The following is a 12,967-nucleotide window of genomic DNA, read 5'->3' on the forward strand; positions in this document are numbered from 1 at the left end:
CTTCCGGCGCCATCTCTGAAGAGGAAGCGCAACGACGGCAAAATGAATCGAATCGATAAAAGCGCGCTACATTCAACTACATCTACGGTGCTCTCGTTATGAGCACTTGAACGGTGCTGCATAAAAACCAAGAAAGAACGACGTCGTATCTGCAAGTCCGTTCCGTTCGTTGTGCACGTCGTCGACAATCATCTCGGTCGATCAGGGCAGGATGACCAGGTTATTCATACCACAGCCCATGACCGAGGACTGTCTGCTGGAGGACTGGTTTCGAGAACGAAGGACGTGCTGGTGATGTCGCTCTTGTAACTCCGATTAATTATTTCTGAGAGGGGAGCATCGGACGAAGCGTCCGAAAAACTCACGTTTTGGGTGGCGCCCAATTGAGTTTGAAGTTCTTTGCACTTTTGCATTAAGTGTCCCTTTGAAGATATGCCCAGTATGAATACAATGTGCTCGAGTCTGAAGCGTCTAAAGTGTCGAGTCAAAGGAAAGAGTCTGATAAATACCTAAATACAGGGCGTTTGACATAAAGTGATAAACAATTCTAACTGGCGACGTACTCGTCGGACGACTGTGGGACTTTCGATAGTTACCTTCTGGAAACTTTTGCAGCCACTTAGGAAGGCTTTGCACAATTTTTAATCGAGGGAAATATATTTTTTCGATCTAACTTTGAAAATTGCCAACCGAACCTCACTTTTCTTTTTCTTTTTTTACAGAAATATGAAGTGCTCCGCGGATACCCGCTGACCCAACAAAAACTATGCACAGTAGAGCAACAGAAATAGTTGAACAAGACTAGTGAACACGCTGCTTGGTTGTCGCAAAAAGGCACGCGCGGAAGGTGCGGCAAGAGGAGGAAGTGTTCCCGCCGCCTCTTGTTTTACCTTTCTTTCCCCTGGTTTGGCCTTAATCGTGACGACAGTCTTATCACAAAGAAAACAAAACGTCCGTCTGGTCACAAAGAAAGCAAAACAAATGAAGGTGGTGACACTTCCTCTCTAGCTACACCTTCCGCGCGCGCTTTTTTTTGCGTCCGACGATTTCTGTTGCTATACTGTGCATAGTTTTTGTTAGGTCTGGGGTTATCCGTGGAGGACTTAATATATCTGTAAAAAAAGTGAGGTTCGCTTGGCAGTTTTAAAAGTTCGATTGAAAAAATTAATTTCCGTCAATTAAAAATTATCTAAAGCCTTCCTAAATGGAGACAAATGTTTACAGAAGGTAATTGCCGAAAGTCACACAATCCTCCAGCGATTACGTCGCCCGTTAGAACTCTTTATCACTTTAGGTGAAACACCCTGTATATTATATATTATGTGGCACCAGAGGCGGCTCTAGACCGTCGGTTTGGTTTGGGGTGTGGTAGAGTCACTATATAAGCTTCGCTTCAGAGTATCGACACTGAGTTCCAAGAGCGAGCATGCGCCATCTTGTTTCCGCGCCACGGTAGCGACGGTAGCCACGCGCACGCGCACTTCAGGCGCATTTCACGGCTCTGCCCTTGGACATCAGTGTCGATACTCTGAACCGAAGCTTATTTAGTGACTCTCGGGTGTGGGCGGTTTATATGTAGGGAGTGACTTTTTCGGGTTAAACGCCTTTCTCAGATTCGGGGGGTAAAAATCGGGCGCTATTTTTATATCTGTAATTCGGGGAGAAATCGTGCGATAATTGTGCCTTCGGGTGTTATCGGGTGTTTTTGTTTCTCCTCTTGTATATTAAGTCCTTCCTAATCTCTCTTTTTTCGTTTTTTTTTGCGGGATCGTGACCTTCCAGCGGTAATCTCCAAAGGCATAGACAGTGTTGGCACACATGGGTGTATTGCTGGGAACGTAAGTAACCCCTCGTTGCCTGTGTTACACGTGGCAACCTTTGTTCGTCTTCAGTGGAAACGTCACTTGAAGATTTCATAGTGACTGGAATTCGGGGAGAAATCGGGTTTAACCCGAATTGGTCGCAGGTCAGTTCGGGGGGGAATAACCGGGCGGAATCGGGTTTAACCCGATATGGCGAAGCCCGTAGAGGCGGAGGGGAGAGAGGGAATTCCAATGTATAAACTGAGGGTTTTCTTTGGTGGGCAGGGGGCGACCGCGTTTTCATTGTGGCATTGCACTGTGGTCCCGTAACTTATGGCGATGCCATTTATAGCGCATTAGCGGCTTTCACACGGTGCTACACTTATCAGTCAAAATTCTTTTCTTCACTGAGAGAAAGTAATATTTTGTGTACTTAACGTGGCCTATAAGCTATGACCTTTCTGGACACAATACGACTTCGATCCTTATTATGAAAAGGGCTCATCATTTCATTCCCCACATCACCACCAGCAATGGCGTAGATTGTCGCCCCCGGCGATGAAATTCCCCATTCATCATCTTAAAATAAAGTTCTTTGTTGTTGTTGAATTGTAGTATCAGTATAAATTAAAATATTTAGCTTCGGTGAACCGGCTTGAACCGGTTCATATCGGTTCGAACCTTGGTTTTTATCGAACCTCTACAAGCTCCCGTGGCATAGTGGTTAGGGTGATCGCTTTCCACGTTGAGACTGGGAGGTGACACGAGTTCAAATCTTGTTATCAGCTGCGTTGTCTGAGGTTTTCGCTGGGTTTTCCGAAGACTTTCCAGACAAAGGTCAGCATTGTTCCCCCTGAAATCGGTCGGAGACGCATGCTACCCCCCTCCCCCCCCCCCCCCGCCCTGTCTCCCACTCCTTCCTGCTGTGCTCTCTCCATCTGTCCACGTCTGCTTCGCCGCGCTAACAGAGAATTAAAAAACACCCCGAACCGATTCGATATGCTTGACCCCGAACCCGAGTCGAGCGCCAAAGCAAATAACGGTTCCAATCCCTGACAGATATATCATACAACTAAAGACGACCCGTTTTACGTTGCCATAGTATACGGTGCCAAGGAACTCCGCCCTGCCTTTTCGCTTGTTTTCTAACGGCGAACAGAGACCACAGCTGCTGGTTCACATTTTAAACGGCGCTTGTTGCGAGGAAGAAAAGGCGATTTCTAGAGCTTGTCAAGTGTCAAAAACATTCTCCAGCAAGTCGACTAGAGCTATAAAACGCCTCGTTTAAGAGCCTCTTAAGCCGCTTTCAATGCTCAATTTACAAATGCGATGGAGGGATACAAAGTGAACGACAAAAGTGATTAGAATGAGGCACGTTAGCCAAGACAAAAAAACTACCGCGAAATTCTTGGGACAGGAACAACATGACTCTGTGTAAACAGGAGAGCCACATCAAAAAAAAAAAAAAAAAAGTAGAGAGAGAGAGAGAGTGCAGAGGGCAAGAGGAAACTTCATCAGCGGAAAAGCCAATTAAGGTAAATGTGGGGTACGTGAGCTGCTCTCCAATAGGGACGTCATCTTTTCTTTCTAAAAGGGATTGTGACACCTCGATAAATGCGGTTCGTTACATCATGCGCACATTGTACTGGATATTGTGACGAGCAAAACAATTGGTGTTCTGTGTATCGCGAACATCGTCGTCGTCGTCGTGTCTTGGTCCCTGGTCAAGTCCAGCCCACCAACGCTTTACCCTCGAAGCTCATTTGACCTTTCTGGACACCATACACTCTAAATTTTTTCACACCTTTAAAGGTGTGAAATTGGTGTATTCTCATGTATTACACCTATTTTACACCCTAGAACCTTGGCTTGAAAATTTTCGGGTGTGTAACTATGGTGAATTACACCCTTTTATGAGACATTGTCAGGAGGGTGTGATGAGGGTGCAACAGAGGTAGTATTTAGAGGTGTGACAGGCTCCATTACACAGGCTAAATGTATTCCTGTTCCTGTGCAGTGTTGGAGTGCTTGTGGTACTCAGAACTTAAGCTTGTGATACAAGTTGTGATATAAAGACCAAATGCACAGTTACTCAACATTTGGTACACTGTCATCTAACCCCTCAAGCCACAATGACACTCCAAACTACTAAGCATGTGCCTTCTGTAAAAACTAGAAACACTATATTTTCGCAGTGAAGCTGTAATAATTTCCAGCTGCCTCTTTATGGTCTGCAGGTTACATTACACCCTTCCATACAATTACACCCTTGATTTCTTGATGGTGTTCCGTTACACCTTAAAAGGTGTCGCGCAGTGCACATGTTCTTTTACACCCTTTAAGGTGTAAAATTATTTAGAGTGTAGGACTTTGATCGTTATTGTGCCAAAGGGCTCATTATTTCATTCCCCACATCACCACCAGCCATGGGGTAGAGCAGCACATCTCAGAATAAAGTTGTTGTTGCACAAGGAGAGATATAGACCCTCGAACACACGTATACTCGTCAAACTCAGATATGAGAGCTGCGGCCATTCCCGTTGGTAGTCGTAATCACGTGATCTCTCTCGTACTTCCTTACTGGCGGAGACGGCTGCTGTGACATCAGAGCCGCGTTAGTTTCGGCTCTGGTTTTCTACGGCATCCATTACCACCTTGGCTGTAATACATACTTTGAATGCAGGTTCACATCGATAAAAAAAATCATTGCATTTTACATTCAACTTGAGAAGAAGCATCGCGAACCCTTTAAACTTTAATCAGTCGACCCAGGAACAATGTTGTTCAACTACCATGTTATATAAGAAGAAGTGACTTGGTAAGCCCTATTCTAGGAGCAGATTTCCGAATTTTTAATGCATGATCGTGCTTCACATGAAGTTCGCAGTTTTGCAGAGTAAGGTTCCTTCTTCGGGGGAGGGGGAGTGAGGTTCCATCAGGTGTATATCCAGAATCTCATATCGCAGAACAGCTTCATGTATATCATTGCCGACATGCATCTAATGGTGAAATAACAAAATGTCGCGAAGTCGTCGGTAATGCACAGAAAAGAAAGGCAAGGTGCAAGGGAGGGGGGGGGGGGGGTCGCAAAACATTTAGGGGGGCCTAGACTAGAGATGCGAAGCCCCAGAAAAAAAAAACGAAAATTTTTTGAAAAAAAAAACTTTTCTTTTTCGTTTTTTTTCCTCGTCTCCGGAAAAATTGCCCAAAATTTGCAGGCGACAAAATTCAAAACTGCAAATTTTCGTGCCTTCGATGCGTTTCAACCCACCAACAGTGCCTTGGGTGCCTCTAATCTGCCAACAACCACCAACTTAGAGCTCCGTCTGGCTGCTCCAAGCGATCACCGTCGCGTTCACATAATGTCGGAGTTCTGGTCGGAGTGGACGGGTTGTTCCAATTACGTATCGCTGAGTAGACAGCAGTCTCGTGGGATGCTCTGCTCTGCATTTATGCCTAGAGGGTGAACACTACTAAGGTTTCTATAGCTCATTGTATGCTGTGGCTTGGCCGGCAATGCTTCGACTCAACAGTAACCGCGTTTCAATGTTTTCCAATTTTTGGGAAAAAAAAAACGTTTTTTTTTTTCGAGCGATTCAAAATTTCCGAAAATTTTGCATCTCTAGCCTGGACAGACAGTCTGGATGACAGTGAGTCCCGTTCGGAACACCAGGCTTTCAAGGGACGGTCGCATCCGCTAAGTGACCCATCTATGAAACCGATACCCCTGTGCTCGGCATCCGCCGACAATCCCCCTGGCTAATTTTTTCGTCCGAAAGGTGCTTAGATATAAAATAAAGGAATTTTAAAAGATCAGCGCTGCTCCAGAAGCGCCGGTGGCTTGACGTCACTCCCTAAGCGGAGGAGTGAGAGGGCGACACTCAGAGGAAGAAGGGCGCCTCCCAGACGGCCTGTAAGGCCCCGTTCCTACGTGCGGGAGAAGAAAAGCGGGCCTGTAAGTCCTTATTGTTGCGTTAAGTAGGCTCCCCTCTTTTGTCGCACTCAAACCAGGAGTACGAGACACCCGGGGCGGCTACTAAACAGCGAAAGCAACTTTGGAGCGCTACTGCTCGCTAGCTGATGCCGCTTCCTGTTGTCTGGTCATGCAGTGCCCAGACGGACGACACGTATTGAACTAGTTTGAAGAAAAGACGTTGGAAGAGACGACGGCGGTTGTGAAGACTTCTCCTTGCAACAGCGAATGAAATGGAAAAGATGGGAATTTGTAACAGACGCCATAGGAGCTGTTTTTTGTGACGATGGCTACATGGCGTGAAGATGTCTGCATTAAGAGGAGCATTAAAGTGGTATTTAACGTGGCCAAAAACTGCTGTCATCTTGTAAAGCAGTATGTGAAAAACATTCCCTCAAAATATTTCTGTCCAAAGTTGTTTCACCACGGCGCAATTAATTTGGAAAATCGCTGCCGCGGTGACAGGCCGGAGCGCTCCAACTGCACACCACACCCACTCTACTGTGACGTTGGTGGTAGAGAGCCCCTCATTCGTTCGTAGGAAAAACCGTCTGCTACGAACATTGCGAGCTGTTTCTTGTTGACCTCTAGTCTTTATATGATCTATATCACGTTTTCTAACAAAAAACAAAGCATATATGCAGCATGAGAAAATAAGATTACAATCACAAGAGTAATATATCCGTGGCTTCTGTGCAATCTCATAATTTACAGTAACAGAAAGCAAGCGAAGGCGGCGGTATTGTGGCGCCACCTGTTAGCCACTGAACCAACTGCGCGGTGAAAACGGTCGGACAGCCTGCACACTGTCGGGAAGCACGGGGTTTTCGCTGTACAAGACGCAGCTAATTTCGGGCTGCACCACTCGTTCTTCCCGTGGTGTCTACGGTCCCAAAAATCGTGGTTGTGTCGTGGACAGCCTTCAAACCCTACGTTTCGGACATCACGTAGCCGGAGAACGCATGGCATCTCCGAAGCGGTAGCAGACGCTCCGGCCTGCGCGGAGTTGGTCACCGGCCGCCATATTGGTGGGCCCATCGCATCCTGTCGTCTGTATTTAATTCAAGCGGTACTGCCCGTATTTTTTTAAAAATATCCTTTAAATTAAAGGGCATGTCATGCCAGTTTATTGCAGCTTTGAGTGCACTTCACGCGGACAGAGAAAGAGGGATAATTTATCACAGGTAAGCTTTTTAATTTGAAGAAAAATCTGTTTATTTGTATCGGGTGCATCTGACAACTCGGCCTTGTTTGCATTGCTACTTCGCTAGTGCCATTGTGTACAAAGAAAGTATGTGTGGCTGCTCCTACAGATATCAAGACCATGTATTTTCTATAAACAATGCGCTTGTGCTTGCAGGTTCCCCTCACAGTCGCTCAGCTGTGCCGAAGAACCGGCCGGATGCTTGACCGGACAGCGCTTCGAATTTCTGTAATGAAATACGCTGACAGGTGAACAACTGCAAAGCACTCGTGACAATAACGATATTTTAAGATGAGGAATGGGGAGTTTCATTGCCACTCCACCTCATTGCTGGTGGTGATGTGGTGAATAAAATAACGAGCCCCTTCAGAATAAGGATCGAGGTCTTATTGCAGAACACACACAGAGACGCTCGTAGAACATAATACGATAATGGAAAAAGTCAAACGAGAACCGTACAATACCAAACCACATAATAACGAACGAGAACCGCGGAACACCACACGAAAACCGAACAACAAACGAAAAATATAAAAGCGGAAGTACCTTACAATAACAAACAGTGTGAAACCTTTCTGAGTAAAAATAATTAATTTTATAGGTTGACATTCATCAAATTCACCTTCATGCGTATGCGCCCTGTGCACGACAGTTACGACCCCCTATTCGGAATACAGGCAGCGGAGAAGAAAAAGAATGCAATTACCATTAAAAACTACAGGAACACGGCTGAAGCACGTTTGGAATACATCAGAACACTGATTCCTAAGAAAGATGCGTGCTAATCAGAAATGAGGAGCGTTTAAAGCGCAATAAGTACTCCAAATCAAATCGCTTCCCATTGTTTCCTATGGGAGCAGCCGGCGTCAGTGGGCCCTCCAACTAGCGGCCGGTTGCCGCACCTCTCTACAACGAGCTCCCCTCCTATGTGCGATGCAGCCTTTATACATATAGATCAGCTGGTGTCGCTCACCTCGATCATGTGATCCCAGGTCCAATGAGGAGCGTCCTTACCACTTGCGTCACATAGTGACGCGCGTGGCGGCGCTCATCACGTGTCTATCGTGAAGGGGAAGGAGGGTGTTTCGCGCACGGGAGGTTCAGGGAGCTATTCCAGGCGTCCCAATTTCGCTACGGTTCCACTAATTGTGGGAAAACTGTTTTCGGCCGCCTAAAGGGCAACCTCCATGGAGCGAATTTTTGCAACGAAGTTCGCGCGGCAGACTGCCACGCGCGTTCCACCGCCAGTTGTTCGCCGGCACCAGCTCCATGGAGCGAAAAACCAGCGGACGGCGTCGGGAAGTCATGCTGTGATGCCACTGTTGCCAGGGTATAAGGTGAAAGCTTAGTGAAATCAATTGCTCGAAAAAGTGCATTTAATGTCACAAATTTTGCAACTAAATCCAACGTCTGTCTGAAAAGATGCGCACAGTAACGTACCGAAAAGCATATTCACTACTGCGAAAAGAAAACATGTTTCTTGGCAGATAATGCCTCGCGTTCTAACGATGCAGTTGGCGAAACAGCGAGCAGACGACAGCATCCAGTTGCAAGAAGAGGACGATGACGACGATTCACGAGAGCAGACGACCACGTGCAGGTGATCTGGCGTAGATTCGTAGCGGAAGAGCACTTTGACTGACGCTTCCGGAATCGCGGACGCTGGGCGAAAATATCTGGCATGGGCAGATCGGCGGCGCACGCTCACATTTTGGCGCCTCGCGCAAGGCGTCCGACGCTGAGCGAAGTTCGCAGCTTTTTCGCTGTACATTCGCTCCATGGAGGTTGCCCTTAACGTTCCATACTGACCAAAAACAGAAACAAAGTTGTGGGCCTCTAGACTGCTCCTTTAAAGCACTGCATTTCCAGCGAATAACCACCGATATCCGCGTGGAAGTTGTCCACTAATAGAAAAGCATGATGACAGTTATAAAAACATTACCGTTTCCTGAAATCGGAGCATCCGATAACATAGCAAGTCCGCATTTTGCTTCCGAGCCGATACTTCGAAGGTAGTCCTGCCGGCGCTCAACAGGAAGTTACGTCACGGAAAATCTCAAGCACCCGGGCGCTTGTCATCTGCTTTCATGCGCCCAAATGAAACGGGATCGCGGCTAGGCGGCACAGAGTCTCACACTCCCGGGTGCACAAGTGGCGCTTTAAGTGAGTGGAATCTGAAACACTTGCTCCCCGGGTGCTCTGCTTAACCCATCCATTGGCTACCCGCCGTCCTCGGCCGCGATCAGTTGTGTAAAGCGCGACTGGAGGCTTTCGGACGACCTGAACACACTACATTCTCATATGGGTTCATTGTGCCCGAATGATACCTATATTCCGCTTCTCGCCTACCACCTCTACTGTGTGCCCGCACACGTCAACTGGGAGTCACCTCTGAGAAAAGGAGAACCAAACAAGTTCAAAGGGCCCCGGTGAGATGCGATCATTTTCCGGAACAATGTGAACCAGGGTTGCGGAGTTGCCGCTCCAGAGTTGGAATGATTCCGGAATCATTCCAGATTTAGCAGAGCCCGGAATGGAATTAGAATGGAATGGCGGAAACTCTCCTAGGAATGGGAATGGGAATGGTCGGGGTGCTCCGGTGGCAGTTTTGGTTTCAACGTGCTGGGTTTCTGCCCTCGCACCCTTTGCACCACACCTACACACGGTCGAGAGTGAAATAGCCTTGTCTTTGTGCCTTTTCCGTGCTTGGTAATGTCAGTCTTCTCTAGCACTGCTGGACTTGCCAGTATGGTTACCGGTCCCTCTCTTTTATTGAGGGAATTAACGGAATGGCATTGGGCTGCCAAGCCATTCCAGGAGTGGGAACTGAACATATACCTTTTCATTCCGAGGAATTGAAAGGAAAATGGAATTATCGGCAAATCTCCATTCCTCGGAACGGAATTGGAACGGAATAGGAGACCCTATTCCACAACTCTAACGTGAACACAGCACATGGCATGGACAGAGGCCGTTGGCACATATCCTGATAAGCGAATCAGAATAACGTAGGTTCTGGAACATTGGTCCCCGTACTTGCTGTCCGGACACGGACAAGAAATATTCCACGTAACCGAGGCAAAAGCCAATGGTAGCAGGTTCGTTCCCGGTCATGTAGTCCGGATAAGGAGTTTTCCGCATACCTGAATTCTGGATAAGCGAGACATGACAGACTTGTTGTTTTGTCGAATACGCATAAAAATAGCATCCCTTGAGCCCAAGCACCTGCACCTGCGTGAAGTACAGTACATGGTTAAAATAGAACTTCAACAGCACGCTCCTAGACAACCGCCATTCCGAATGATATCATTCTGTGTCACGGTTCGTTCGAAACAGGGGGAGGAGCCTATCTGGGACATGTATAATGTCTCCCAGATGGGCGCCTAGTCCCATTTTCGGCAAATAAGGGCACAAAATGACATCATTCCGAAGGATGGTTGGCTAGGAGCGTGCTATGTGGTGAAGTTCTGTTTTAACAGTATACAGACTCCTTTGGCCTTGCATTTTGGGCCGCGTCGAAAGTTAGGTACACTGTTATTGCTCCATAGAGGAAAGGACGCTGAGCGAACGCAATGCATTTTGGACAGGTCCTGGCATAGCACTTCGCGGCAAACGTCAACGCACACGTGGCCGTCGCGCCCGTCTGAACGTAGGCAAATTTGTTTGTAAACGAGGCGTTTACCAGTTTGTGTGCACTGTTTTGAACATCTGTCGACACCGGTAATTATCGTTGTCCGATAATCTCGCATTAAACGCGCAGTTTTGTACGTGAGTGTGGTGTCTCGTATTGTTGACGACTTCCAAAAATGCGGTGACGACCCGGCATTATGACATCGGCTATCAACTTGTAACTACCCTCAAGCGGGTGCTTTTGGCAAAACTGCTATCTTGTCCTGGTCGCACGTCATAAAAAACGTCATTTTGAGGTCACGTGACTTTGTTTACATGTCGTTTGCCACACGGCATATTTCCGTCGTCATAAATCCAAGAGATGAACGTATTTTGCCAGCGTAAACTATGCGGTGCCTCTTACGCAACATGGTAGCCCACTTCTCCTTAGTTGAAGTACATCGCATCGGCTCAGAGGGTCTTAACGCGCGGTCGTCATCACATCTTTGGAAGTCGACAACGGTACGAAGATGTGCAAAACTTTTACTTACACACAATACTTTTACTTACTTTTACTTACTTACTTACAATACTTTTACTGCGAGATTATGTAAAAAAAAATTGCCCTGATCGAAAGACATCCAAAACGTCGCGCAGAAAACAACAACCGCATTGTTTACAAGCGGTTGCCACCGATCACGGGCGCCGCCATCTTTAAAGTAGCACAGAAGTCATTTTTAACACCCAGTTTTCTCCCTATAAAACTGTTAAGTAGGCCAGTAAGATGCACCATGCGAAGTAATTTACACCACAGAGTCATAATTATCGCAGAAATTGAATTTAAAATACGCCGCAAAAAGCGACCGTGCGCAACGGTGGTGAAGAGCAGTACCAGCCTGTGATCTGCCTGGAACCTCGCGCTGACGCTATAAGGAGAACGCTCGCTGATTGGCCTAGAGAAATGTCTGCTACTCGGCTGTTCGGGGTTCTGATAAAGCCTTTCTCCTTGCTCGGTAATGCTTCGGCTGCTCCTTCTATCCCCAATTCTCCGTGAAAACAGGCAAAACAGGTTTACGGCGGCAAAGGGACAAGGCGCTGACCCCCACTGACCGACAAACCAGAACGAGTCTCCATATGCCGTCATCGGTGACGTGCCATCATACCTCCTCATCCTCGTTCTAGCTGGAGTGGCGAGTTAAGGGTGAAGGCGCGGAGCTATGTTTATGTGAGTTTTTTTTCTGGGAAACAAATTGCACACATCAAAACCTTTCGCGCTATTCGGTGTAATGACACACACACTTTCATCAGGCGTCTTAATCTGAAATTTTTTTGGATGGCCCTCTGTACTCCTTTAAGGCCACGTGTGCGTTTGACGTTTGCTGTGACGTGCGACCAGGACCTGTCCAGGATGCATTGCGTAGTTGCAGTAGTTGCTCGTACTCATCAGCCAGTTCCGTTAACTCAACTGAGGGCTCCCCGATGGGCAGATCATGGCCTCGTGCCATCATGGATTGTGCAAGGATCTGTAGTCGAGACACTTTCTCTTTTGCATACGTTTCACGTTGCGCCATTGACCTTTTCTTTTACGCTGGTGTCTCCCCCAGTGCTTCGAGTGAAGCGTTCAAAATGGAAAGACTCTCCCCATCATCAGGGGTGGCCGAAGTCGAAGGACTTTCGATTTGGACATTCGCAGTGGACCCCTCATCTTTCAAGTGCAGGCACTTCTTCTAGCACGTTGGACACAAGCGATCACTTGCACCATACCCCGCGACGTCAGTCTTCGGGCCACGGTGACAGAGATGTATTTTGTTCCCTTTACGTTCTTCCGGGGGGAAGAAAAGGGTTCAGCACAATTTCTTGACGCCACAGAATGAGGGTACTTGCGAAAATACAGGTCGTAATGGGGTACCTACATATGCTGGTGATAGTTTTCACGTCACGGCGTGATCTTGATGATATAATGGACTGCTCGTCTTCCTGAAGCTCCGAAAAATTGAGGAATGTTCTTTCCTGGTCTGGTTGTGCACGTCTGAGGTCCGAACGTACAGGAATGCCGTACGTCACTTTCCTCAAGCTCGGAACAAGTGCTTGATGCCCCTGCCATAAGTACACAGATGCTCAGGCGACAAGCGAATATCCGGAGACACCTCTTATAGAACGGTGGGACCCTTGTAGGCCAAACTCCTTTATAGCGAACACCTTTTTAACGAAAATACCACTACAGCAAATTTTTTTTTGCGGTCCCGCCTGAGCCCTATAGGTCAAATAATGGACATCCTTTTTAACGAAAATACCTTTACTGCAAATTTTTTTTTGCTGTCCCTTGAGTTTCGTTGTAAAGGAGTTTGACTATATACGGTTCTTGCGTGAATGAGCGGT

This window comes from Ornithodoros turicata, chromosome 4, assembly GCF_037126465.1.
Source record: "Ornithodoros turicata isolate Travis chromosome 4, ASM3712646v1, whole genome shotgun sequence".
In the NCBI taxonomy this organism is placed as follows: domain Eukaryota; kingdom Metazoa; phylum Arthropoda; class Arachnida; order Ixodida; family Argasidae; genus Ornithodoros; species Ornithodoros turicata.